This window comes from Symphalangus syndactylus, chromosome 8, assembly GCF_028878055.3.
Source record: "Symphalangus syndactylus isolate Jambi chromosome 8, NHGRI_mSymSyn1-v2.1_pri, whole genome shotgun sequence".
Lineage (NCBI taxonomy): Eukaryota > Metazoa > Chordata > Mammalia > Primates > Hylobatidae > Symphalangus > Symphalangus syndactylus.
The window spans coordinates 59,105,287-59,133,111 of record NC_072430.2 but is presented as its reverse complement, the minus strand read 5'-3'; the positions used below and the strand labels follow the sequence as shown (position 1 = coordinate 59,133,111).

The following is a 27,825-nucleotide window of genomic DNA, read 5'->3' as shown; positions in this document are numbered from 1 at the left end:
TATTTAATCCTTACAACAACCTAATGAGGTAGACACTGTCGTTATCCCACTTTTTAAATGAGGAAAACAACAGGCCGGTAGAGGATAAGTAACTTGCCTAACGGATAGTATCTGTTTTTGATCTTTTGGATTCTGTCAGAATCCAACATCCCTACCTTTGCCACACAACTCTCTGCTTTCCCAAAACACAGCATATAATGTCCCCAAATATACAATTGCCAAAGTCCATATCTGATAATGCAACCCCACACCACTGGTGCCCAGTATAAACACCATCACCAGTCACATACATAGCACTTTTATGTGCCATACTCATCTCAGGCTCCTAAGTTGTTTTTTTGTTTGTTTTGTTTTATTTTCGAAACGGAGTCTTGCTCTGTCGCCCAGGCTACAGTGCAGTGGCATGATCTCGGCTCACCACAACCTCCACCTCCCAGGTTCAAGCAATTCTCCTGCCTCAGCCTCCCGAGTAGCTAGGACAACAGGCACGTGCCACCACACCCGGCTAATTTTTGTATTCTTAGTAGAAATGGGGTTTCACCATGTTGGACAGGCTGGTCTCGAACTCTTGGCTTCATGATCCACCCACCTCAGCCTCCCAAAGTGTTGGGATTACAGGCGTCAGCCACCGTGCTCAGCTCTGAGGCTCCCAAGTTTTGAGAATGACACTGTACGACCCATGGTTCCCTACCCAGGTATCCAAACCCTGGCCTCCCAGGTCACATCCCATTCTGGCCCACTCTTTCCCCACCCTTCTCCTAGCTCCTGTAGCATGAATTGTCATGTAAGTCTCAGCAGCTCAAATGAGATTATGTTATTTGCATACAAACACTATTCTTTACCATTCCTTTGTTTGCCACATAATTAGTAATAAGGGTAGGCACAAAGAGGAGAGACTCCATAAATATTTATTGGCATGATGTGAATATAAATAACCATTCAAGAATGTGAAAAAGAATGTTTCGAGTCCTTATTTTGTACTGTAAGATTTTTTTAATGACATTTCATGGTCTAACCATGTCTAATTGTATGTTTTATTCAATACCTAGACAATTTTGGCTACTTGTTTAATGTGTCACTCTAACAATAACTTATGTGTTCTCATTTCTGCTATATTTTAAGGTTTCAGAGATTACACACACACACACACACACACACACACACAAACAGACCAACAGTTACAGGTAACAAGTCTCACAGCTTCAGGTCAACATGCTTGCCAAATACCATCTCACCTTTTGAAATACAATTAGTGATTCTCTGATGAGGTGGAAAGTGTCTTAATAATCTTTGTGTCTTAATAATCTTTCCATTTTTTGTCTTAACAATCTTTCCACTTTGTCCTTCTCATGACCATTCCTCAATGATTAATTTATCATTGTCTTACTTTTTCTTTTTTTAAATCCTTAAGGCTGTTACTGCCAACACTATCTTATTGCCAATACTATTGTATTTACCTAAAGCTGAGCTTATAAAGACTCTCACTCTATTAACCTAGCTGTGGCAAATGACATTAAGGTACCACGTTTCTGATTCACTGTGCTACTGACAATCATCACTGGTCTGTTATATTGGCTTTAGGATCTGGGCTGCAGCTATACTTCACCATAAATTAAATAGCTGAATGACAGACAATCCTTTCAGCAGCATGTTCCATCACAATGGAAGGAGGGAGAAGGAGTAAGTAACCACAAAGAAAAGCATGGTCTCCCAGGAGGAAAGCAGCCCCAGAGCTGGCAGTGAAGAGGGTAAGTAGGCTGGGGTCAAAATAGCTACTCTGGAAACTAAATACCAGTAAAAAGTACTTTACCATCCCTGAAGACCACACCTAAGTTCTACATACTGAGCCCACAAGCTTTAGTCTCTACAAATCAGTGATGTAGACAAATGAAGATATCCATGCTTATCACCCCTAGCATATCATCTCATCCCTAGTAAAAGGAGACAGACTTGAAGATTTAAAAACAGGCTTCTTTGAGTTCCAGTTCTACCTTAGGCAAATCACTGAAACTCAGTTTTCTTGTTGCAAAGTAGAAATAACAATGCTTGTTATATTTTTTCAAAGAGTGCGGAACGCACACAAAAGCGATAATAGACATAAAAACACTTTGAAAAAAAAGTAAAGTATCATGCAATATAAGACATACTAGCATGCTACTGACATGCATTCCCGTCAAATACAGAAATGTGAGCAATTTGAAGCATCCGTAACATCAGCCACAAATGGAGTAGCATTTTTTTCCCCAAGGTATTTTCATGGAGCTTCCCCTTTCAGCTTTATCATGTAGACAATGTGACCTGAGAGGCTTCTGCTGTCTGCAGAATCCTATCCTGATGAATCTTGATCAACAAGCTCTTCTCCATGCATCAGACAGTTTATTTCAGTGACCCAATTGGACACTTCATTTCTGGTTTTTGTGGTACACAAATGTAGCCATTTGCTTGGCTAGATCTCTAAGTAGTTGACATTTAAAGGGAAGCTGAAACTAGCTTCAGATACTTTTCTTATAATCACCAAGTAAACACAATATGGAAAAATAAGATTGACCTCACATCTTACTTAGGGAATGAGTTTTCATTTTACAAAAATTAAAACCAGTTTCCCTATGTGAGAATTTTTTTAAGTTCAATTAACAAAAATACAATTCCATACACAACTTTTCAGACAAACATCTACAGAATAAAGGGCAAAGGACATCTTTAGTTGGAGAGTGGACATTTTCCATAACAGATAAACCCGTTTTCCTCGTTTTGATTCTATACTTATATTTAGCATCAAACCATTTCTGTAATACCAAATTATAATATTGTAAAGGTCTGGCAGGAAACTCCGGAATATACAGTGAGAAGCCTCCCATGAAAACAAAGACAAATTCACATCTCTCTAATTGGCTCCGTTGCTGTAGCTACCTTAGACTTGGTGAGCCTTGGGAGTTTTTATGAATAAGCTCAACCAATATCAAATCTGTCTGCTGCACAAGTGCTTGGTTCATTATTATGACAAATACAAAAAATACCACTTTATTCATAAGAGCAAGTCAGAGTACCTTTAAACCTCTGTGTGTAAAAGAAGCAATGTTCTGATGCTGCGAAACCTTACCCGGTTGTGTGTTTCAATAGATGCTACTGTGGGGTTCTACTGGCATGTGTGCCAAAGTCAGTCAATGATTGTAGATGCTTGGCTAAAAGGAGACTCCTTGGAGCCCAACAGCATCACTTGTGATCAAGGAAATATACCAAAAAAATAGCAGGCATGTGAATTCTGACCACTCAAGAATTTTTGCCCTTTGGAGAAGAGATCCTTCAGAACTCTAGGGATGGTTTTGTGAACCACTCCCCACTCCCCCTCAAGTTTCAAACTAAAACTTCCAAAGAAAGAAGGCAGACACTTTAAAGCAGCCATCTCTCCTCTCTTCCACATCAGTTCTGCACTGAAATTGGATGCCAAGTGCTAGGCGGATCCTCGGGATCATCTGGGAAAGACAAGGATTTCTCATCTTTGAGAACCCAAACTCTTAAGGTCCTGTTTTGTTCGCTCCTGCTTGCCTCCTCGCCAGCCAAGGTTCTACATGTTTGGAATCTACACAAGTCAGATTCTGTCAGTGACCACGAGGCACATGAGACATTTGGGCACCTCCGGCAGCACCTCCCAACTATTCCGGAGTCTCAAGCAGAGCCTTGCCTCCCCCAGGTCTAACCCGCAGACCCTCTTTCTAATTAAGTGACCTTTCCAAGGAGCGTCCTCCAGCCGCGTCCTGGGGGACGAGTCAGGCGCTGAGCAAGGAGGCTCGACATCTCTGCGCTAAACACACAACTGTTTGTTTTCTGCAAAGTGGCAGGACATATTTCGGTGGTGATCGCAGCAACGATTCGCTCCTCGATTGTTGGGCTCTGAGTGGCACTGGGGACACTGCGATCGACGGTTTGAAAGGAGTAAACCGTTGTTTTCGGGAACTTCTCTCCCACTGCTGTGGGATTGCGAGCGGAGGGAGAAAGAGAAAGAAAAGCCCACACAAAAGCCGCCAGCCTTGCAAGCTCCGCCAGCACAAAGGCCGGCTTGCTGGTGCGGAGCTGGGAGGCTGGGCTGGAGCGAGGAGTGCGGTGAGTCCTCCGAGGCCTGCGCGCCGCGCCCAGCGCGCCCGGAGCTGCCCCCGCGCACCCCGCACCTGGGCACCGCGCTCCGGAGGAGGCTCGGGGCGCAAGCCTGGCGCACCCAGGGCTGCAACGCTCCCGAGACTGTTACGCTCCCGGGGCGACCCCACGCCACTGAGGCTCCGGTTCCGTCCCTGCCCCGGCGCCACGTCTGCAGCCGCGGCCGCCCAAGTGGCCGGAGCCGGGCCCGTCCTCACCTGTGCGCCTTCAGCTGAGCAGCGCGCGGAGGACAGAGGCAGCGGCGGCGCGGGCGCTCGGCATCCCCGCGGCGGGCCCTGCGGCGGCGGCGGCAGCGGCGGCGACTCCCTCCGCTGTCTGGGACGCTAGGGGGAGGGCGCTTCGCTGTGTTGCTTATTCATAAGGCCGCGGCTACGGCCGGGGATTGGGCGGTGAGTAGGTGTGCCCGCCCCGGCTCTGCTGGCACTGACAGCCGACGCTGTTGCCCACGCCCCTCGGCGCCCACTTCCCCGCCTCCGCTCTCCCGCGGGGGCGGCTTCTGCTGGAGTCCCGGCACCTGGACCCCTCCGAGATCCAGTGCTCCGCTTCCCCTCTTTACAGCCGGAGCTTCTGAGGCAGCTCACCCTCCCTACCTACGCAGAAGAGACCAGGGCACCGTTTACACAAGAAAAACCTCAGTTTTGCTAGTCTTTGGTTCAGGCAAGGAGCGCAAATCTGAGACTGCAGTGTTCCTTGTGGAAACTGTGGACGGCTTGGCGGTGCCCTTAAGTAGGACCCTTAAAGTAACTCTACACAGAATGTCCCTTCTCAATCCCTCGGAGAAGTTGCAAACTAGTGCTAGTCACAAGTAAGGTTTATTGAGCCCTTACTCCTGCCAGGCACAAGAGTAGATGTTTTGCCCATTACTTTACCTGCTTAATCTGCACAATAGAAGGGTAGATATTGTAGTTCTCATTTACCAGGGTAGGAGGTTAAGGCTAAGGGCTGTGTAACTTGTCCAAGGTTATCCGGCTCGCGTGGCCACCGGGAATTTGTGTCCTCCATTCTTGAGCCTCTCAAGGACTGTTTTCTTTTTCTGTTACTTCTAATTGTGTGGAAAGAGGTGTCGGAATCTAAAGGCCCATTCCCAACCTCCCCAACCCAGCATTTTACATTTGCAGCGCACTCTTCACATTTGTCCCCTATTGTACTTATTAACTCCCTTCTTCGTAATATCTTAGTCCCCTTTTGTAGTTAATTATAAACACCTTGAAGTCAGAGCAAAAGCTGGCTCACATTTGACCCCCACACCTAGCACAATGCACAGGTATGTACTGGTTTCTGTTTGTTTGTTTGTTTGTTTGTTTGTTTGTTGTTTTTGAGACAGGATCTCACTGTCTCATCTAGGCTGGAGTGCAGTGGCGCCATCATGGCTCACTGCAGCCTCGACCTCCTCCTAGGACCTCAAGCCATCCCCCACCTCAGCCTCCTAAGTAGCTGGGACCACAGTCATGCAGCACCACGACTGGCTAATTTATTATTATTATTATTATTATTGGTAGAGATGGGGTCTCCCTATCTTGCCCTGTCTAGTTTCAAACTCCTGGACTCAAGCGATCCTCCTGCCTCAGTCTGCCAAAGTGTTTGAATTACAGACGTGAGCCACGGTGCCCAGCGGGTATGCACTGTTACCCATTCCACCTCCCTTTAGAAATTATTATCTATGTATAATCATGCATTGATTAATTAGGGGAATACATTCTGAGAAATGTATCCTTAGGCAATTTTGTTGTTATGCAAGCATAATAGTATACTTACATAAACCTAGATGGCATAGCCTACTACGTACCAAGGCTATATGGTATAGCCTATTGCTCCTAGGCTACAAGCCTGTACAGCATGTTACTGTACTCAGTACTGTAGGCAGTCGTTAACACATGGTATTTCTATATCTAAACATTGAAACAATACAGTAAAAATACAGTATAAAAGATAAAAAATGGTGCATCTGTATAGAGCACTTACCATAAATGGAGCTTATAGGACTGGAAGTTACTCTGGGTGAGTCAATGAGTGAGAATATGAAGACCTAGGACATAACTGTACACTACTGTAATGTATATAACCGTACACTACTGACATAACTGTACGCTATTGTACATAAGTATACACTACTGTAGTTATGTAGGATATAACTGGATACTACACTACTACTGTAGTGTAAATAATGTACACTTAGGCTGTACTGTAGACAAAAACATTTTTTCTTCAATAATAAATTAACCTTAGCTTAACATAATTTTTTACTTTATAAACCTAATTTTTTTTAACTTTTGACTCTTTTTTTTTTGAGACAGGGTCTCACTCTGTCACCCAGGCTGGAGTCCAGTGGTACAATCACAGTTCACTGCAGCCTGAATCTCCTAACCTCAAGCAATCCTCCTGCCTCAGCCTCCCCAGTAGTTGGGACTACGGGCACATCCCACCACGGCTGGGTAACTTTTGACTCTTTTGTAATAACACAGCTTAAAACACAAACATATTGTACAGCTGTTCAAAAATATTGCATTTCTTTATTTCCTTATTCTATAAGCCTTTTTCTATTTAAAAAACAAAATGTTAAAAGGCCAGGCACAGTAGATCACGCCTGTAATACCAGCACTTTGGTAGGCTGAGGCAGGTGGATCACCTGAGGTCAGGAGTTCGAGACCAACCTGGCCAACATTGCAAAACCTTGTCTCTACTAAAAATACAAAAATTAGCCAGACATGGTGGTGTTTGCCTGTAATCCCAGCTATTAGCGGGGTTGAGGCAGGAGGATCGCTTGAACCTGGGAAGCAGAGGTTGCAGTAAGCCAAGATCATACCACTGCACTCCAGCCTGGGCAACAGGGCGAGACTCTGTCTCAAAAAAAAAAAAAGTTTAAACTTTTTGGTTAAAAAAACAGAAACACACACATTAGCCTGGGCCCATAAAGAGTCAGGATCATTATTACCATCTTTCACCTCCACATCTTGTCCCGCTTCAGGGGCTGTAACACACATAGAACAGTCATCTCCTGTGATAACAAGGCCTTCTTCTGCAATACCTTCTGAAGGATCTGCCTGATGCTGTTTTACAGTTAACGTTTTTATATACAAGTAGAAGTAGTACACTCTAATGATAAAAAGTATAGTGCAGTAAATACATAAGCCAGAGCAACACAGACATTTATTATTATCAAGTATATACTGTACATTATTGTATATGCTGTAATTTTATATGACCGGCAGTGTGGTAGGTTTGTTTACACCAGCATCACCACACAAAGGAGAATAATGCATTATGTTGCATCGCGCTAGGATATTCCGATGGCTACCATGTCACTAAGTGATAGAAACTTTTCAGCTCCATCATGATCTTATGGGACCATCATTTTATATGCAGTTTGTGGTTGACTGAAACACTGTTATGGGTACATGAGGTACTTCCAGAATGTGATTGGATTGAATTGAATCTATGAAGTTTGTTTGTTTGTTTTTAGACAGGGTCATGCTCTATGTCAGTCAAGCTGGAATTCAGTGGCCCAATCACTGCTCATTGCAGCCTCGACTTCCCCAGGCTTAAGCAATCCTCCCACCTCAGCCTCCCAAGTAGCTGGGAGCACAGGCGTATACCACCACACCAACCTTTTTTTTTTTTCAATTTTTTGTAGAGACGAGGTTTTGCCATCTTGTCCAGGCTGGTATTGAACTCCTGCATTCAAGTTATCTGCCTGCCTTGACCTCCCAAAATGCTGGGATTATAGGTGTCAGCAACCACACCTGGCCTGAGATCTGCATTTTGTATGTATTCAGTGCAATACATTGCACTGTGGCCAGGTCTTCTACCTGGATTCAGTACCCACCAGGTGGATGAGCCACACCCAGCCTGACCACATTGTATTTCAGCATTTTATTTTTAAGTCAGTTATTTGAAACTCAGACCACATCTTCTTGTAAAAACAATGTTATATAGTATGGCGGGGCTACTGGCTAGCCCACAATATTAAGTCTACTCAACCCAAATACAGGTAAATAATAGTACCAAAAAAACACTAACCTGAATTCTGGGTGTTCTGACCACATGGCCAGGCAGAAGAGGAGAGACAGCAAGAGGAAGGAATTCCAGTTCTCCTCACATTTACACACAAATTTGAGACATTCAAAGTTTCTTTTTCTTTCCTTTTTTTTTTTTTTTTTTTTTTTTTTTGAGACAGATTCTTGCTCTGTCACCCAGGCTGGAGTGCAGTGGCGTGATCTTGGCTCACTGCAGGCTCCGCCTCCCGGGTTCATGCCATTCTCCTGCCTCAGCCTCCCGAGTAGCTGGGACCGCAGGCACCTGCCACCACGCCTGGCTAATTTTTTGTATTTTTAGTAGAGACAGGGTTTCACCATGTTAGCCAGGATGGTCTTGGCCTCCCAAAGTGCTGGGATTACAGGCGTGAGCCACCATGCCCGGCTGAGACATTCAAAGTTTCTTTGACATCTTCCTGCCTCCTTTTCAGTATCCCTTTCTAACATCCTACTCTTCTTAGAGACTCAGTAGCCACATGATAATCTAAGTTCCAAGTACAGAATTCTACTTCCAGACCTGAGTTAGACTCAAAATTTTCCATTCTTCAAAATTACCCTTCTCTCATAGTAAAATTCCTGTCTCCCATTTTCTCAGTATAAATTATTTCAGTTGTGCAGTAAAAGTAAAGTGATCTTATTGGAACTCATTTATACTAGTCCTGTATCCTTCCAAAAATGGTTTGTACTGCTTTCAACAACTCTGGTTTATACAATTTATCTCAACAGCTTCTGTTGATACATGGCAGTGGTCATAAGATTTACTCTTCTCTTCCCTCAACACACACACACACACACACACACACAAATTTTGGGTTAAGGAAAGTTGTACTCTGCAAGTCAAATAAGTAAATCCACATACAGTGAATGTTATTAACCTTTTACAGGTAAAGCAAGAAACTGTGGGGCAGTGGGTGGGGGAGGTAGAGGTTTAGAGCTTGGGAATAATAAAAACTCCAATCAGGCTGGGCGCAGTGGCTCACGCCTGTAATCTCAGAACTTTGGGAGGCTGAGATGGGCAGATCACCTGAGGTTGGGAGTTCAAGCCAGCCTGATCAACATGGAGAAACCCTGTCTCTACTAAAAATACAAAATTAGCCGGGTATGGTGGCACATGCCTGTAATCCCAGCTACTCAGGAGGCTGAAGCAGGAGAATCACTTGAACCTGGGAGGCAGAGTTTGCGGTGAGCTGAGATAGTGCCATTGCACTCCAGCCTGGGCCAAGAGCAAAACTCCATCTCAAAAAAAAAAAAAAAACTCCAATCAAGGTAATAGGCAAGGAAACTTAGGAAGGCAGTTTTAAGGTTGCCAGATTTAGCAAATAAAAATAGAAGATTCCCAGTTAAATTTGAATTTCAGATAAACCACAAACAATTTTTAGCAAAAGTGTGTCCCAAATATTAAAAGAATGGAACAGACAGTACCGAAACATTATTTGTGATTTATCTGAAATTCCAGTTTAACTAGGCACCCTGCATTTTATCTAGTAGCCCTCTCAGTTTTAGGCAATTAGTTGGTCCTGCTTAGTAAAAAGTCTTTGTGTCAGAGAGGAACTGGTCAAGTGTAGCAAAGAACAGGATAACCAACCACCAAGAGCCAGAAGTGAACAATACCCATTCAAATACCACACAGAGGGAAGAGCCTTGGCAATGCAGATGTAAGCATTATGGTGTCCTTAGAGAAGCTGTCACTCAGTTGGGAAGAAATGCTTCTCAGTATGGTAACTAATTGTTAGTTTGATTCCCACGTACCAAGTCCCATGTATATGGCACATGGGGCTCTGCTGAAACGAACATTTCTGTCTGCTTGACCTCTATAAAATTGTTATTCTGTATTATGTGAGTGAATTGTTTGAGTCTGTTCCTAACACATCTATTCACGCCCACAAAAATTGGGTTTCTGGTCTTGCAAACATCAAGGCCTTGAGCAGAGCTGACTTTACCGAGGTAAGTGCCACTTCATAAGGGTTTTTGCAGACCAGCTGGCAGGTCCTCCCCAGACTCCGCATCACCATTTGCTGAGGGCGTTTTTTGTTGCAGTTTGTTTTGTCTTGTTTTCATTTGAAATTTTACTGCCACAGGGATTTGAGACCATTGAATAGAAAGAAATGGAAGAGCCACATGAGAAAAAATTCTTCTTGGAAGGTTGAGTTTACCTGAGATCTCCTCACAACCATTCCTGTTTTTCAGTGATTTTTCCTCCCTTTTTATAAAATTCCTTCCTTGGATTTTATAGCTCTTATTGGCTCCCCAAATACACCACAAGGAGGTCCTGCCATGGAAGATGAAGAACAGGAGCTGCTATGTAGAACAGGAGTCATTTGTAAGTTGGATATTTAAGTCCTCCCTGCAATAAATGGTCTTTTCCTTTTGGCCTTCCTAAAAGTTTATGAACATGAGCATTTCAGCATCTCCCACAGTTCTCTGCCCAACTGCTCCCTGACTCTAATTCTCCATTGGGGACTTTCTTGTTGCTTTTAATTTTTTCTGTTTGTTTTTAGTTTTGAGACAGAGTCTCGCTCTGTTGCCCAGGCTGGAGTGCAGTGGCCCAGTCTCAGCTCACTACAACCACCTCCCGGATTCAAGCGATTCTTGTTCCTCAGCCTGCTGAGCAGCTGGGACTACAGACATGCACTATCATGCCTGACTGATTGCTTTTAATTTTTTAAGTTGAAATTCTAATTCCCAGGAGTGGACTTTAGTGTAAAATAATATTGCTAAGTATACTCCACTCACTCTTGGTATTCAATAAATATTTTATTTTTGTGGTGATGATGATGTAGATAATGGTAATCATGTTAGACAGAATCAGCTTTATTAATTCTGATAGATGTTTTCATTGCATCCAAAACCCTCTGAACACTTGGCATGACCCATCTTGAACTACTGCAGTGCCAGTGGGCTTAGATTTTTACCTCCTACTAAATTATGTCATTGGTATGCAATTTTTTGTGAAGACAAGTAGGAAGAATAAATCCCATAATAAAACAATTTTCCTTAAACAAGGCTTTGGAACAGACTTTTATACATTGTAGTTGCTTTTTTTTGAAAGTCTCCCTCTGTCACCCAGGCTGGAGTGCAGTGGCGTGATCTCGGCTCACTGCAACCTCCGCCTCCCGGGTTCAAGCCATTCTCCTGCCTCAGCCTCCGTGTAGCTGGGATTACAGGTGCGCGCCACCATGCCCAGCCAATTTTTGTATTTTCAGTAGAGGCGGGGTTTCGCTTGGCCAAGCTCGTCTCAAACTCCTGACCCCAAGTGATCCACGCACCTTGGCCTCCCAAAGTGCTGGGATTACAGGCATGAGCCACTGCGCTTGGCCTGTAGTTGCTTTTAACTGCAAATACACAAGTCCACTACATTTACCTGTCTTTATTACCTAACACTCAGGTGAATCCTCTTGCTCCTCTGCTCTCCCCAAGAAAGTTATTACAATTATAGAAGCAGAATATTGTATGCCTTACATTTGCTTCTTTAAAAATCTATTCTTTTCAATATTCTCTTATTAAGTGTTGGATTTATTTAGACCCTGAACTTTCCATTCAGTTCTAAGAAATGGAATTTTGTCTGTTGCCTTGAAAAAGCAAGATAAGAGAGGAACGGACCACTAACGCAGGTACAGAAAGAAACAAAATTACAAAAAGAATACAGACACTTTTAAAGAGCTTTTTTAGATAAAGAGGCTGAAAACATTTACAAAAAATAAATCTTGTCCTTTCCTTTACTGCCATGAATATGTCCTTGTGAGACAGTCTATAAAAATCCCTTTCAAGAAATTCGAACATCAAAGGTCTAATGTCTTCTGTGGAATATATCCTTTAATTCTAAATGAATTGGCCATCAGGAGTAACTATTGTGTATTCAAAATGGCATCCATAACTCTAAAAAAGGTATCAATTGCCTTTTACTTTGTCAGACAAAAGAGTCTTATCTCCATCTTTGTATTTTTTAATGTTCAATGGTAAATAAATCAAAGACTCTCATAGGCTCCTTATCTTAAACAATGGGTTTGAGATATTTATTCCTGACATAATGGTATACATAACTACTGCCTATGTTGCAAAGAAAGATTATTTACTCTTCTCTGTCTCTATTAAGGGTAGAATTAAAGAAAATGAATTTACCAGGAGAAGCAAAGTTCAGACTCAAGGAAGCACTCTTGTCACAGAAAGTTCTTAGACGCTGGAATAGATTAGCAAGAGAGATTATATATTCTCTTTTGTGTAGGCTCCTAAAACCAGGATGAATTTAAGTCTGACTGGGTTGTGGGTTTCTGATGAAACACCATTAGTTCACTCAATAAGGACATTATGGAGATAGTTGTAGATGTGGAAAAGCTACCACATATATTTACTGAGAACAACTGTATTATTATTTATTATCCACCTTCCAACAAATGTTGTTTATGTCACTTTTAAAGAATATGATTCAGTTATTAACATCAAGTTCAGGACACACAAGAGTACATTCAAAGAGCACATTGACAGCAAAAGCAAAGGACAGGATACTATCAATGGAGAGTTTCTCCATTACAATGTAGCTCATAATCAGAATAATACCAACGATTGGCCGGGCGCGGTGGCTCACGCTTGTAATCCCAGCACTTTGGGAGGCCAAGGCGGGCAGATCACGAGGTCAGGAGATCGAGACCACGATGAAACCCCGTCTCTACTAAAAATACAAAAAATTAGCCGGGCGTGGTGGCGGGCGCCTGTAGTCCCAGCTACTCGGAGAGGCTGAGGCAGGAGAATGGCGTGAACCCGGGAGGCGGAGCTTGCAGTGAGCAGAGATTGCACCACTGCACTCCAGCCTGGGCGACAGAGCCAGACTCCGTCTCAAAAAAAAAAAAAAAAAAAGAATAATCCCAACAATTTGAATACTGGTTGACCAAGGTGTAAATAGGGTATGGATGTCAGTGAAAAAAATAAAAAAGACTTTCCTTCAGTGTAACACTCAACCTCCTGCTAAATTTTTTATTCCTAAAATTTTAGTTAATTTTGCTGGCCAAACAGCCCTAGATGAGTTTGTGTTTCACAGTCATTAAGCCATGGGCACTGCATCATGTAATGTGGGTTATGTGTGTATTTTGGCATTGAGCTTAGCTCCATGGTTAATCACCAACAAATGTTTTTGTTTTGTGGGAGGTATGTGGAGTATGCAAAGATCAATAATTGAACTCAACATTCCTTGGGAATCTTAAATTTAGTTGAGAGGAAAAGGTATATACTTAAAAACATTACCAATAACACACAATGTAAAATTTATAGGCTGCTTTCATGATCTAAAGGGAGTATGGATTTTCATCATCTTTTTCCATGATACTACCACAAAGTAGATCTATTTGATAAAGTCTACATGGAAAGCCAATTCTTAATATAGTTAGTGCATGTGTGTGTAACTGTCTTTCCCCCAAGAAAACTATAAGCTCTTTGAATTAAGACAGTGTGTTTTAAATAATCTCACATCTCCCACAACACCTACAGAAGTGCCTTGACATAGCAGCTGTTCAAAAAGTATTTGTTGACCAGTCATGGCATAGCTTATGCCTAAATAAATATGTAACACTACAATGCTCAACATTTTATAATTATGAAGCGTGAAACTGAATACTACTCACATGCAAAGGAAATTGGCTAGCTTCAGAATGAAATACATCAATCTCATTCAAATTGGGAAGATACATTCCAATGTAAGTGCCTCTGAGACTTAAGATTTAATTATTTTTTACATCCTTTGAGAAGGGGTTAGTCCATGTGTGCATGTGTCCTGTCTGAAGCCAGAAAACTGAGCCAATTGACGTTTCAAGTCCCCTTCTAACCACAAGTCTGTGATCCTTTTTATTGGTGAAGTTCACATTAATTTAAAGAAGAGTTGCAGGCCTGACGCAGTGGCTCACACCTGTAATCCCAGCATTTTGTAAGGCCAAAATGGGCGGATCACTTGAGCCCAGGAGTTTGAGCCCAGCCTAAGCAAAATGACCTAGCCACCACACCTGGCTAATTCTTTGCTTTTTTGTAGAGACAGCCTGGGAGATTGAGACTTCAGTCAGTCATGATCATGCCACTGCACTCCAACCTGGGCAATAGAGTGAGACCTTGTTTCAAAAAACAAAACAAAAAAACGAAAAACAAAGAGGAGTTGTGCATGAACAAGAAATACCCTGAGTGTAAGATTTAAAACAAAAACAGAAACCTGCTTCAAGATGAATCCAGAACTAGATTTCATGCAGGCCTAAGTCCTTTGAAGTAGCCACAGCAATATGTTTTGTTTTTTTTTTTGTTTTGTTTTGTTTTCCTCAAGACCTACAATATAAAGTAGGCATAAAAGATTCGCTTTGCAGAATCAGTCCAAAGCAATTCCTCCATAACTTGTTTACAAAAATAGTCAAAGGGGTGGAAAGACTTCCTTCAGAATCAGGGTGATTGCAAGCATGTCTCATACAGAGAAAATTATTTACTTTTGGACTGGTCTGAAGTGTGAGGCATCACCACAAAAGAATAAATGAACTTTTCTCCAAAAGATTCCCAGTAAAGATAAATGGAGGGTCATGTGATGTTCTTTCTTTTCTCTTCTCTTTTTGCTTTTAGGAGCCTTCTATAAGTGGTATTCAGGCATAGCGACATGTTTTGTTTTCCTTCTGTTTCTCTCTTTGCAAAAGGCATTTTAAGGCACTTGCCATTGCCAGCTAATGTTCATTTTATGACATTGTTCCTAGCAATCAATCTCACATTGATGGGCACTTCTCAGTCAGATCTTACTCTGCTCGGTTCATCAAAAAAAAAAAAGTTTTTTTTCCTTGTTACTCTCCATTTCTCCTTTAAATTCTATTCCTCTGATTTTCTCTTCTCATACTTCTACTTTCTAGATTTCATACTGCTGCTTTTAAAATCTAATGTCTTCTCCAGTATATACATTGTTCCTTGTTCCAAAGACATGAACCTGAGCACTTTGGCCCAATCCCTTTCAATTTCAGAGCCTTTAATTCCAGTATGCTGCTGTGTTTGAGGCAGCCTTGAGGAATATAACAAAATTTCACGTGGTGCAATGCATTATTCATTCATAAGCAGTTTTACAGGCCCATTCTTTTGCCCAAGGCACAAACATAAGCAATTGATCTTACTTCCTCTCCCTCTCCTTCTACCTGGGTATAAGAAATGTGGCAGATATCAAGGACATCTAAAGCAGATGATAAATACATGGAAGAAATTATCCATTATCCCAGGCTATTGCTCCAAGTCTGCCCAATGTCATCCCTTTCCCAGCCTCAACTCCTCCACCTCCTCCCCACCATCCTGAAGTAAATGGGAGTAACGCCTGTGTTATGGACTGAGTTGCATTCCCCCAAAATTCACATGCTGAAGCCCTAACTCCCAGTACCTCAGAATGTGACTGTATTTGGAAAGAGTCTTTTTTAAATTTTTATTTTTATTTTTAGAGACAGGATCTTGCTCTGTTGCCCAGACTGGAGTGCAGTGGTGCCATCATAGCTCACTGTAACCTCAAATTCCTGGGCTCAAGGGATTCTCCTGCCTAGCCTCCTGAGTACCTGGGACTACGGGCATGGACCACCATGCCTGGCTAATTTTTTTTTTTTTTGTAGAGACAGTCTTGCTATGTTGCCCACTGGTCTCGAACTTCTGAGCTCAAGTGATGCTCCCACCTTGGCCTCCCAAAGTGCTGGAATCACAGGCGTAAGCCACCGAGCCCAGCCAAGAGGGTTTTTAAAGAGGTAATTAATTGAAAATTCAACCCCATATGCCTTGTGTCCTTATAAAAAGGACACAGACAGACATGGAAGACCATGTGAAGTCATAGAGAGAAAGTGGCCATCTACAAGCCACAAAGAGAGGCCTTGGATGAAACCAACCCTGTTGACACCTTGATCTTGGGCTTCTAGACTCCACAACTATGAGAATATTAATTTCTGTTGTTTAAGGCACTTGGTTCATGGTACTTTGTTAGGCAGCTCTAACAGACCAATACAGCCTGGCACAGTTGAAGGTCTCTCTGATTGGCTAGTGCTTTTGCCATGCTGAGTATTTTGAATAGCTTCCCTGGTTGAAGCAAAACAGTTACATATTTAGAGGGGGAGCACAGGAAAATCACTCTCCCAAAAGGAGCATATTTTCAGACCAGAAAATCCACAAGTGGCACCTTTTTTACATTGCAGCTCTCCTTAGTAGTAGAATCTGGCTATGCTTTTGAGCCATTTCTTAATAACATGACTTGAACTGCTGTAGAGGCCACCTGGAGGTTCTTGGTCTTTCCTGGGATAAGAGAGCAAATAAGTGTTCAAACAATCTAAGCAAAAGTATTGCATAGGAACCAGGAGTATGCATTTAGCTTCAAAATAGGATAATAATAGTTTTGATATCCTAGGATTATTGGGAGAATTAAATGAGATAAGGTGTAATGTGCTAAACACAGTGTCTTTAACACCCATTACATATTCAATGAATACTATTATGTGAAACAAGTGCAGACCCAGGTAATGGAAGTATTGATTTTCAGCTATAGAAGCAGGTATTTCCTGAGTTGATGGCTAATGGATTTTTTTATTTCTTGAGGAACTTTCTGGGAATAAAAATGGACCTATCAGTATCCCTATATTTAAACTTCAGGTTATCGTGGAAAGAACAATTTTCTGGGAATAGATTTTAGAATGGTAATTTTGGCATAATTCTGTGGTATTTTCTTGGAATTTCACCAAGTTTCACCAATAAAACTGTCAAATTTAACTAAGTAATTTGCACTATGTCCATCCGCCAGGTTCCCATGAACACTAAATTTTTCCCCAAGAAGAAACATTCTTACATAGGCAGAAAATGTTTTTAAATTTATTGAGATTATACTATTATTTAAATGATCTAGCATTTTATGAAACTGCACTTAACTAGAACCAATTACATGACTTACATAGCTGAAAATAAGTTGGAATTATAATAATGTCTGGCCTATTACAGATATTTAATAAATTTATCTCATTTAAGGATCTCAAAGCACATAATAATTATGGAGGTGTGCTTCTCATCTGCTGCAATTTCCTTATTTATCAAATGAGACACTAAACCTGCAAGAGATTGACCAATGTCAGGGCAAAGCATACACAGGAACCCAAATCTCTGGATGCATAATCCAGGACTCTTCCTCTCCTATTCAGTGGCACTTTCCTGTTTCAAGGGGAGAGAAACATTTAAGAGTTTAACCAAAGATTTAGCTTCCCGGCCAGGCATGGTGGCTCACACTGTAATCCCAGCGCTTTGGGAGAACAAGGCAGGTGGATCACCTGAGGTCAGGAGTTGGAGACCAGCCTGGCCAACATGGTGAAACCCCGTCTCTACTAAAAACTACAAAAATTAGCCAGACATGGTGGTGCACCCCTGTCGTCCCAGCTACTCAGGAGGCTGAGGCAGGAGAGTCGCTTGAACCCAGGAGGCAGAGGTTGTAGTGAGCTGAGATGATGCCACTGCACTCCAGCCTTGGTGACAAAGATTTAGCTTCCCAACTAAGCATTGTAATCTACATTGACACCTCTGTGCCTGGGATGGGCTCATGTTCTCTCACCTGAATTGAATATTTGTGTTTTCTTTGTCTGGCTAAGGATACTTACACATGGTTCCAAACTCACCTTAGCCATCCTGTTCAGGAAACTCTCCCTGATTACCGAGTCTGGGTGGAATGCCCCCATCACACCTGGGCACGCAGTTCTGTCTTAGCACTCAGATTCAACTAGACACGTGTCAGGCACCCAGCTGCTCACAGTGCCTCCTTCAGCATCCCACTCCAGCCTGTATTGTTTTTAGTGTGTATCACTCCTCAGCCCCTCAGACCTTCCCACAGTCTGTATTCTCCCTGGCCTGTATCCTCCCTTGACTTTTATCCTCTCTTCAGCCTGCATCACGCCCCAGCTTGTATCCTCTCTGAATTTGTACCACTTCCTAACCTGTATCCATCTCGGCTTTTATCCACCTTCCTGTATCCTCCCCAACCTATTCCCCCACCAGACTGTATCCTTTATCACTCCCCAGTCCCCCAGCCTGTATCTCCTCTTGAAAGGCAGGATTCTAAGATGGTCTCAAAGACTCCTAGCCTCTGGTATGCATAATTCACATCAGAGTAATTCAGTAATTACTCTTTTCCCAGTCATTCAGTCAAACATCAGTCAGTAATTCGGTCAAACATGACTCCTTTCCCAGTAATTTAGTCAAACATGAATCTAGTGCAGCTGTGAAGTTGCAGCTGTAATTAAGGTCCCAAATCAGTTGATTTTAAGATATGGAGAGGGCTAGGCCTGGTGGTGCGTGCCTGTAGTCCCAGCTACTATGGAGGCAGAGGTGGGAGGATCACCTGAGCCCAGGAGTTCCAGGATGCAGTGAGCCCCAATCACACCATTGCACTCCAGCCTGGGCTACAGAGCAAAATCCTGTCTCAAAAATAAAAACAGGGAGATTATCTAGTAGGGATGACATAATCAATGGACCCTTTCAATCTGGATGTAGAGGTTGTAAACAGAAGTCAGAGATTCAAAGCATGAGAGGACCTGGGAAGGGAACCACACAAGGAACTGCCGGCGCCCTCTAGTGGTTCGGAATGCTGTGGCCAAAAGCAAGCAAGATGCTTCACTCCTACAACCACAGGAACTGAATTCTTCCAACAATCCTGTGAGTTTAAGAGGTTCCTGAGCCCTAGAAAGGAGCACAGCCCAGCTGACACTTTCATTCTCCCCTTGGGATACACTGAGTGGAGAACTCAGCCACATCGTGCTGGACTTCTGACCTACAGCACTGTGAACTAATAAATGGTGTGTTTTAAGACACTAAGTGTGTAAAAATTTGTTATATAACATAGAAACTTAATACAACACCTTCTGCAACCCGTGCACCCCAGTCTGCATCCCCGCAATCTATATCCCACAGCCTGTATCACCCCAGCCTGAATTCCCCCAGGATACATCTCCCCAGCTTGAATCATTTCCCAGCCTGTATCATCCACTCCAGCATGGATGCCTCTGGCCTACATTCCTCTCAGCTTGTACCATCCCCCCACCTAAATGCCCCCTACATACTCACAGTTTGTCATATAATGTCCCCCCATCAATCCCATCTCTCTCTCTCTCTCTCTCTCTCTCACACACACACACACACACACACCCCACTAGCACCACTAACACCACCACCCACCACCTGCACAGCACAGCACCCTGAGTGATTCTGCCCAAGGAGTACACCACTCAAGTTCACAGTCTGCAGTACCAGATGGAAATTTTGTCTCTTTTCCAAGACTGGTGAGCAGGACTGGGCAACCCAAAGCAAAAATGTAGCCTCTTCTTTGCTTCTTTGAGCCTCAAGCCAATCATGAGCAGCCAGTCAGCCCTGCTTCCTATGCACTGAGCTCTGCACTAGTTTTCCCAGCAGTCTAGAATCACCCCCCACCCCCACCAAGCCAGCAGCAGGCACTCCCTTTCCTAAGGGAAATGAAATGGGGCCCAAGTCAGTTGGCCAAATCCTTTCATCTCTCCTCTCTAAGGATTTGAAAATCCCTTTTCTCCAGGAGGATTGCTGACCCCCTCCACCCATTCTCCACCTCCAGTCCAGAGCTGACCTTCTGGACTTTTCTGTCCTTCTGGACTTTTCTTCATCTGTGCTATCCCACAACTTACATTTGCAAGATGGTGTGTTTCTCAGTGATGTATTCCTCCATAATTATCCTTGTGCATTAACCTGAAGTTTTTCTGAGTTGGTTGGGATGAGTGGCATAAGTAACCAATACCTACTGTCCAATAGCAAACATTAGGTGAAGAACATAGAACATCTGTGTAAAAGCATAAGTAACTTCATGTGTACAAACATATACACATACAAAATATATGCATCTATACAGTGTATATGTATATATACATATATGATATATATTACATTTTTATATATTTATAGATTGTATATATATAAAAAAAACCCTGCAAGGTGTAGTTACTATTCCTATTTCATAGACGAGGAAATTGAGGTTCACAGAAGTTAACTAAGTTGTCTAATGGCACACAGCAAGCAAGCAACAGAGCTGGAATACCAAGTCGAGCAGTCTGGCTCCAGAGTTGATCTTCTTACCCACTCTGCTGAACACTTACAAGGTGTCAGGATCACTGTGCTAAGTAGGGCGCATGCATCAATTATGGCAAGAAAAGAGCAGGAGAGGAAGCAGAGAAAACTGTGTGCTAAACCAATCGGGACAATTTTCACAGAGAAAGTGGGGCTTGAGCTAGCACGAAGGGAAAAGTTGGACTCAGACTTACAAGGGTAGGGTGTTCAGGCTGGGGGAATGGAATGAACTAGGCACAGGAGTAGGGGCATGCATGTCATGGTAGCATAATTTGTATAAGGGAGCTATGGGAAATAAGGCGGGAGAGGTTAAGCGGAGACCAGATTGTGGCTGCCTTGAATGTTAAGCCAAGGCATTTTGCCTTAAGTATAAGGCAAGAAGAGGAAGATTTAGGAAAATTTTTGAGCAAGCGAGTGGGAGAGGAGAGGGACAGTTGAATATGGTGAATGACTGAACTTGGGAGATAAAAAGAATTTAAAAGTTAGTCCAAAGTTTAGTGCTTGGGTGATTCAAGTAATTTTTGTTTTAATAATAGAAATTGATTAAATTATATGTGGGGCTGAAATTTGCTTCCTTGCAATAGTTACACATGATTGTCCTTTAAACTCTGCTGGGATGGAAATCTCATTTTGCCTTCTCCATAAAGCAATCCAGGAAAAATTTGTATAGGGCCAGACAAGTATGAAGAGTCAACAGGATCATTAGAATCCTACAGGATTTTTCTCCTACCCTAGAGAAAAATTCAAAAAGTTCAGCTATACTATGGGCATTTTAGCAACAAGCCAGTTGCCCTCTGGGATAGTACCCCCACTAAATAGGATGTTGTGTAACTTTGCAAAGATTCCAAATACTTACATAGTTTGTTGTAGGAGTTACATGTTTTTCTGTGGGAATAACATGGAGTCTAATCCTCCTCCCTGTGAGAATGCTTTGTCACACTTTATCAGACCATATAAATGAGTTATTGGCCTCCAACTACTGGACTCCAAAACATATACAAACCCAAGATTTTGACAGACGGATTGAGAGCTTAGGCTGCAGCAGGGCTACTCTCTGTCAGCCTTCAAGCCATTCTCCAAAGCATCTCCAGCCAACACCAGCACCACTTGCTAGCCTGGAGGGACCTTGCCCATCATTGCATGTCTTTGAGGATCTCTGCTGTGTTGGTCAAACCATCTTTGCCAAGAACTTCTTGTAGCTTTCTACAAGAAAGCTTTTGTCCTTTTGTGTCTAGCTTATTTCACATAGCATAATGTTTTTCAAAGTTTACCCATGTTGTAGCATGTATTAGAACTTCATTCCTTTTTATGGCTGAATAGTATTCCATTGTATGCCTCAAACTTTGATTGGACTCTACATCCACAGCGGCCTGCTTCCATCCTAACTGAGTAACTAGACTTTAATAATGGACTCTAAATGAAATTGGAACTCAATGATTCTTTGGCTAATGCACTCTGTCTATTGAGTATTAATATATTCCCTGTGAGATTTGTTCTTGTTATTCTCCCTCTCTTTCAGCATTATGAAAAAGAAAAATATATCTATGGCAATAAATCATGTGATTAATGAAATCATACTTTGTTCATCTCCCTATTTTAATCTACAAAACATAGAACAGCTGAGGAACTCAACTCTAGGAGCTCCTTTCTTGCTCTATATTTATATCGAGTAGGTGAGAAGTAGATTTCTGTTGACAGTGAGATCAAAGCAGTCCTGATTTGCTAATGGTGTAGAAAATATTATTGGTTCAAAGTTATATATCATAGTTAATCACTATATACACTCCAGTCTTTTTAGATACTTCATTGTTTTAAAGTGTTATTAGGAGGTTAGTTGCTATAAATATGCAACCTAAAAGACATACTTTAAACTTTTCCTCCACAGAGGGAATTAACAATAAATGAGAACATAAAGTGTGTGGGAAAATATACTTCACACCAGCCCTGGTACACATTGCAAATACTCAACCAAAGCAGGAGAAATGCCTGGTGTCCTGCAGCACTGCCTGGCATGGGAGAGTGAATGGAAGAAGGACAGGGCAGAAAGGGAGCAGTAGAGACTGGAACCTGTCACACCACCCCCACCTCCACCACCACCACAGGATAGTTCACACCTGCTTGATAAAGCCAAAAAATAGAAACTTTAGAGCCAGTTCAGTAAACACTCTAGTCTTGCGGTTTACCAGCTGCATTTACCTTGGGCAAGTTACCTCTGTGTGTCATATCATTATTCCAAAATAAAAGGTTAAAAATAATCTATGCTGGGCGCGGTGGCTCATGCCTGTAATCCCAGCACTTTGGGAGGCCGAGGCGGGCAGATCACGAGGTCAGGAGTTCGAGACCAGCCTGGCCAACATGGCAAAACCTTGTCTCTACTACAAATACAAAAGTTAGCTGGGTGTGGTGGTGGGCGCCTGTAATCCCAGTTACTGGGGAGGCCGAGGCAGGAGAATCACTTGAACCTGGAAGGTAGAGGTTGCAGTGAGCCGAGATCGTGCCATTGCACTTCAGCCTGACAAGAGCAAGACTCTGTCAAAAAGAAAATAAATAAATAATCTATTACATTAAACAACACTTGCAAAGCACCTACCATAGCACCCAAAACATCAAGGATACCCATAACTATTCATTCCTTGTCCCTTCCCCACAGTGCGCAGCAGGAAGCAGTGGGGGTAATGGGATATTCCAACAGGCTCTAGGCAGAGCCCAGGACCAGGGAATCCAACAGAAAGCAGATTGTGAAGTATTAGGGGGTCAGGTGCCTCCACAGCTAGCCTGCAGCTTACTAGGACAGACCAGCAAGGTGGAGTGTTAGTGGGAAGGTAAATGGAGTCAGAAGTGGAGTCCCAGGGAAGGCACCAAATCCCTGGAGATTAAGTAGAGAAGAAAGGGAATTAAATGGGAATTATGTATAATGGGGAAGGGTATGGGAATGGGAAGGAATTAAGGAATGGAGTGGATCTTACAAAATCTTGAAGGTGAGTACTTTCAATAAAAAATACTGAGCCCGGGCAGAAAAACCTCCCTCCCAAGACCAAGATTCAGGGACAGACTCCCCTGAGAAAACTGGCAAGAAAAGGACAGGGGTTTGGCGACAAAACAAAAACCCAATTATCATAACTGGAATAGAAAATGAGAGCAAGGTCAGAGCTGGTGACAAGATCAGATCAGGAGAAACAGCTGCCACACGGTGCAGAGTCACTGCTACCTGATGCTGAGTCAGCAGAAGACCGACCCTCTGATTGGTCCCCAAGCTTGGGGCAGGGCTAAGCATGCAGATGGCAGTCTGGAGCCCTCAGCTGGGAGCCAGAAGCAGGAATCTAAGCTTGGCATTGAAAGGGCAAATATTCCACAGAATCTTACAGTCAGGGGCCCTCCAGACACCAGAAGACATTCTTTTCTCTGTTTACAGAGTATATTAACAAATATCTTTAAGAATACTTCTGTCCTTTGGCTTCACACTCACCTGGGGAACATGTTAAAAATAAGTGTTCCAGCCCACCTCAAACTTAACAAATCAGAATCTTTACGGATGAGGACAAAGCAGTTAGATTGGGTGAGTCTTGATATAAACTAAATTTGGAAAGATAAGAGTGTTAGATTCTAAACTTTAAAAGGACACTCTTGCTCACCTTGACTCTGATTTTATGTATTGGGACCTGCCTTAATTGGCATTCTCTCCCTTCACTCTCTGAAAAGTAACTAGTCTCTAATACCCATATGGGTCTCAGACTCTGAGGTAGGCTCAGGGAGGTTCTTAGGAAGAAGTGGGGAGGTAAAATATATACAATATAAAATATGCCACCTTCATCAGTTTTAAGTGTAAAATTCAGAGGCATTAATTATGTTACACAATTATCACCACTATGTGTTTTCTTTTTCATCACTCATAACAGAACGTCTACGTCCATTAATCAATAACCACATTCTCCCATACTTCCAGCCCCGGTAACCTCTAATCTACTTTCTGCCTCTATAAATTTGCCTGTGCTTGATATTTCATATAAGTGGAATCATACAATATTTGTCCTTTTGTGTCTAGCTTATTTCACATAGCAAAATATTTTTCAAGGTTTATCCATGTTGTAGCATGTATTAGAACTTCATTCCTTTTGGCCGGGCGCGGTGGCTCATGCTTGTAATCCCAGCACTTTGGGAGGCCGAGGCGGGCGAATCATGAGGTCAGGAGATCGAGACCACGGTGAAACCCCGTCTCTACTAAAAATACAAAAAATTAGCCGGGCGTGGTGGCGGGCGCCTGTAGTCCCAGCTACTTGGAGAGGCTGAGGCAGGAGAATGGCGTGAACCCGGGAGGCGGAGCTTGCAGTGAGCCGAGATTGCGCCACTGCACTCCAGCCTGGGCGACAGAGCGAGACTCCGTCTCAAAAAAAAAAAAAAAAACTTCATTCCTTTTTATGGCTGAATAGTATTCCATTGTATGTATATGCCACATTTTGTTTATCCATTCTTCTGTTGATAGACCCTTGGATTGTTTCCACCTTTTGGCTATTGTAAATAATGCTGCTATGAACATTGGTGTACAAGTATATTTTTGAGTAACTCTTTTCCATTATTTTGAATATATACCCAGGTGTGCTCATATGGTAATTCTGTGTCTAACTTGTTGAGGAACTGCCAAACTGTTTTCCACATCAGCTGCACCATTTCACATTCCTATTGCTAACTTATAAAGGTTTCAATTTCCCCATATCCTCAACACTTGTTATTTTCCATTTTTTAATAATAGTCATCATAGTAGGTATGAAGTGATAGCTTGTAGTTTTAATTTATATGTCTCCCTTGACTAATGATGTTGACATCTTTTCATGTGCTTATTGGCCATTTGTTTATCTTCTTTGGAGAAATGTTTATTCAAGCCTTTTGTCCATTGTAAGATGAACAAAAATGGTTGTCTTTTTGTTGTTTGTTTACAACCATTTTGTTTTAAAATGATGTCTTTTTGTTCTTGAATTGTAGAAGTTTTTTATATACTTTGGATATTAAACCCTTATCATATATACAATTTGCAAGTATTTTTCCTATTCTATAGGTTTTCTTTTCACTTTCTTGACAGTGTTTTTTTGATGCACAAAAATTTTTAATTTTGATGAAGTCCAATTTATATATTTATTCTTTTGTTGCTTATGCTTTTAAAGTCATATTAAGAATCCAGGCCAGGTGCAGTGGCTCACGCCTATAATCCTAGCGCTTTGGGAGGCCAAGGTGGGTGGATCACCCGAGGTTAAGAGTTCGAGACCAGCCTGGCCAACATGGTGAAACCCTGTCCCTACTAAAAATACCAAAATTAGCCAGGCATGGTTGTGGGCACCTGTAATCCCAGCTACTCAGGAGGCTGAGGTAGGAGAATTGCTTGAACCTGAGAGGCGGAGGTTGCAGTGAGCTGAGATTGTGCCACTGCACTCCAGCCTGGGCAACAAGAGTGAAACCCCATCTCCAATAAAAAAAAAAAAAAAAAAAAAAAAAAAAAAGAATCCATTGCCAAATCCAAAGTTGTAGCCCTATGTTTTCTTCTAAGAGTTTTATGGTTTTAGCACTTATGGTTAAGTTGTTGATGGGTTTGGAGTTAATTTTGTATATGGTATGAGAGATAGAGGTCCAACCTCATTGTTTTGCATGTGGAAATTCAGAACCATTTGTTGAAGATGCTATCTTTTTCCATTGAATGGATTTGTTACCATTATCAAAAATCAATTGGCCATATTACTATTTAATGGGTACAGATTTTCAGATTTGCAAGATGAAAAAAGTTCTGGAGATGGATGGTGAAGAATGCAAATGTATATAATGTCACTGTACTGTACACTTTAAAAGATGGTAAATTTTGGCCGGGCGCAGTGGCTCACGCCTGTAATCCCAACACTTTGGGAGGCCGAGGCGGGCAGATCATGAGGTCAGGAGTTTGAGACCAGCCTGACCAATATGGTGAAACCCCGAATACAAAAAAAAAAAAAATTAGCCGGGCATGGTGGCACACGCCTGTAGTCCCAGCCACTCAGGAGACTGAGGCAGGAGAATCGCTTGAACCTGAGAGGCAGAGTTGCAGTGAGCTGAGATTGTGCCACTGCACTCCAGCCTGGGTGACAGAGTGAGACTCCATCTCAAAAAAAAAGATGGTAAATCTTATGTTATGTGTATTTTATCACAATTGTTTCTGCTAATTTAATTTTATTTTTAAAATTTTTAAAAATACATTTGGGGGTGGGTACAAGTGGTTTTTTTTTTTTTTTTTTTACATGGAGATAGTGCACAGTGGTGAAGTCTAGGCTTTTAGCATAACCATTACCAGAATAGTGTACATTGGACCACCAGATAATCCTCATCCCTCACCCTCCCCCACCCTCCCACCTTTCCAAGTCTCTAATGTCTATTATTCCACTATCTATGTCCATGTTATTACAATTTTTAAAACCCAATTGGCCATAGATGTATGGGTTTGTTTATGGACTCTCAATTCTATCCCATTGGTCTGTGTGTCTATCTTTATGCTAATACCACAGTAGTTTTATTTCTGTAGCTTTGTAGTAACTTTTGATATCAGGAAGTATGAATAATCCAACTTTATTCTTTTTGTTCAGTATTGTTTTGGCTATTCAGGGCCCCTTGCAATTCCATATGAATTTGAGGATCTTTTCCATTTATGCGAAAAAAAGATGTTGGAATTTTGATAGGGATTGTGCTGAATCTGTAGATAGCTTTAGGTAGTATTTCCATTGTAACAATATTATGTCTTCCAGTCCATGAACATGGACTGTCTTTTCGTTTACTTAAGTCTTGTTTCTTTCATCAGTGTTGGTCATGTTCAGTTCAGGTAGATTCTTAAGCTATAGAGTTTTTCTTCCATGCTTCAATATGACACATTTTACATTGAAAAAAGAAAAAGAAAGAAAGAAATGTAACTTACAAGAAGGCAACCGGTATTTTATTCATTTTGCTGACATTTACTCATGAGAAGATAAGACTTATAGACCACTCAGTATTAAACCAGCATTGATTGATGATTCTTTCTATTCTGAGCCCTGGGCTAGATCCTGGAAAGTCTCTGCTTTCCATAAGCAGATAGTATAACTATCAGGTAGAAATCTAACTAGTGATGGTAAAATAGGAAATATTATAAAGTAGCCTTGTACAGAAAGCTGAGAAAACACAAAGGAAGCACAACTAAGTGCCCATGAGGGAGGCTGAGTTAGATCTGTCAAATAGGAGGCTTTGAAAGTGGGGTGAGATTTTGCCAGTCAAAAAAGGAAAATAAGAGGAAGGGCATTTTGGGAAGAGGATGTGAATAAAAGGTGAGAAAAGGCATGTTCGAGAAATGCTAAAGAGGGCTACTGAGGGGTGTGTGTTTGTCTGGTGTGTGTCTGTCTGTATCAGTGTATCTGTGTGCCTGTGTGTATCCGTATATGTCGGTGTGTGAGATAGAGGATGGGAGGTGGGGAGAAACATGGAGATAACAGGGAGGTGGAAGTGCCTAAATTGTCTGTGGTTAGTAAACCAGCCCATTCCTTCGAACACTTGTAAAAAAAAAAAAAAGTTA

At 42.1% G+C, this 27,825-nt stretch overlaps 1 protein-coding gene across 5 annotated transcripts in view; it reads right to left on the bottom strand.

The window, feature by feature from the left end:
* Window positions 1-27,825, bottom strand: part of ARMH4 (armadillo like helical domain containing 4) — a 210,824-nt gene that overhangs the window by 158,176 nt on the left and 24,823 nt on the right. Inside the window, exon 1 of one of the 5 annotated variants that reach the window (XM_055289241.2) lies at window positions 4,350-4,480. The exons of the other annotated variants lie outside the window; for them this stretch is intronic. The gene's annotated coding sequence lies outside the window, so the exon portion shown is untranslated. Of the gene's footprint in view, window positions 1-4,349; window positions 4,481-27,825 lie in introns of those variants that run through there. 5 annotated transcript variants of the gene reach the window in all.